Genomic DNA, 273 nt, shown 5'->3' on the forward strand with positions numbered 1-273 from the left:
GAAATCCCCGGTCAGACCGGGGTTCAAACCCGGGACCTTCCGAACTCTAGTTGGACACTCTACCAATTGAGCTATCTGTTCGCCGACAATCTACCCAGTCCAGTTCCGCTACATGGATATATCAATTTCCAATTTGATAAGAAAAGCAGAGGATAATGTAAATATAAGTGCATGGCAAAAACATGTAAAACAATAAAGACAAAAATGGGAATAAAACTTGAAAGGAAGGGTCAGTTGTGCTAAAGATATTTCTATAGTGTAGTGGTCATCACA

Source organism: Mizuhopecten yessoensis, unplaced genomic scaffold (genome assembly GCF_002113885.1).
Source record: "Mizuhopecten yessoensis strain PY_sf001 unplaced genomic scaffold, ASM211388v2 scaffold10997, whole genome shotgun sequence".
In the NCBI taxonomy this organism is placed as follows: Eukaryota; Metazoa; Mollusca; class Bivalvia; order Pectinida; family Pectinidae; genus Mizuhopecten; species Mizuhopecten yessoensis.